The following is a 1,320-nucleotide window of genomic DNA, read 5'->3' as shown; positions in this document are numbered from 1 at the left end:
GTGCAGGTCAACACTGCCAGGGTGCAGGTCAACACTGCCAGGGTGCAGGTCCCAGCTGCAGGGTGCAGGTCCCAGCTGCAGGGTGAAGGTCCCAGCTGCAGGGTGCAGGTCCCAGCTGCAGGGTGCAGGTCAACACTGCCAGGGTGCAGGTCCCAGCTGCAGAGTGCAGGTCCCAGCTGCAGGGTGCAGGTCCCAGCTGCAGGGTGCAGGTCCCAGCTGCAGGGTGCAGGTCCCAGCTGCAGGGTGAAGGTCCCAGCTGCAGGGTGCAGGTCCCAGCTTCAGGGTGCAGGTCCCAGCTGCAGGGTGCAGGTCCCAGATGCAGGGTGCAGGTCCCAGCTGCAGGGTGCAGGTCCCAGCTGCAGGGTGCAGGTCCCAGCTGCAGGGTGCAGGTCAACACTGCCAGGGTGCAGGTCCCAGCTGCAGGGTGCAGGTCCCAGCTGCAGGGTGAAGGTCCCAGCTGCAGGGTGCAGGTCCCAGCTGCAGGGTGCAGGTCCCAGCTGCAGGGTGCAGGTCCCAGCTGCAGGGTGCAGGTCCCAGCTGCAGGGTGCAGGTCCCAGCTGCAGGGTGCAGGTCCCAGCTGTAGGGTGCAGGTCCCAGCTGCAGGGTGCAGGTCCCAGCTGCAGGATGCAGGTCCCAGCTGCAGGGTGCAGGTCCCAGCTGCAGGGTGCAGGTCCCAGCTGCAGGGTGCAGGTCCCAGCTGCAGGGTGCAGGTCCCAGCTGCAGGGTGCAGGTCCCAGCTGCAGGGTGAAGGTCCCAGCTGCAGGGTGCAGGTCCCAGCTGCAGGGTGCAGGTCCCAGCTGCAGGGTGCAGGTCCCAGCTGCAGGGTGCAGGTCCCAGCTGCAGGGTGCAGGTCCCAGCTGCAGGGTGCAGGTCCCAGCTGCAGGGTGCAGGTCCCAGCTGCAGGGTGCAGGTCCCAGCTGCAGGGTGCAGGTCCCAGCTGCAGGGTGCAGGTCCCAGCTGCAGGGTGCAGGTCCCAGCTGCAGGGTGCAGGTCCCAGCTGCAGGGTGAAGGTCCCAGCTGCAGGGTGCAGGTCCCAGCTGCAGGGTGCAGGTCCCAGCTGCAGGGTGCAGGTCCCAGCTGCAGGGTGCAGGTCCCAGCTGCAGGGTGCAGGTACCAGCTGCAGGGTGCAGGTCCCAGCTGCAGGGTGCAGGTCAACACTGCCAGGGTGCAGGTCAACACTGCCAGGGTGCAGGTCCCAGCTGCAGGGTGCAGGTCCCAGCTGCAGGGTGCAGGTCCCAGCTGCAGGGTGCAGGTCCCAGCTGCAGGGTGCAAGTCCCAGCTGCAGGGTGCAGGTCCCAGCTGCAGGGTGCAGGTCCCAGC

This window comes from Procambarus clarkii, chromosome 3 (assembly GCF_040958095.1).
Source record: "Procambarus clarkii isolate CNS0578487 chromosome 3, FALCON_Pclarkii_2.0, whole genome shotgun sequence".
Classification (NCBI taxonomy): domain Eukaryota; kingdom Metazoa; phylum Arthropoda; class Malacostraca; order Decapoda; family Cambaridae; genus Procambarus; species Procambarus clarkii.
The sequence above is the reverse complement of the archived record's forward strand: the minus strand, read 5'-3'. Positions refer to the sequence as shown.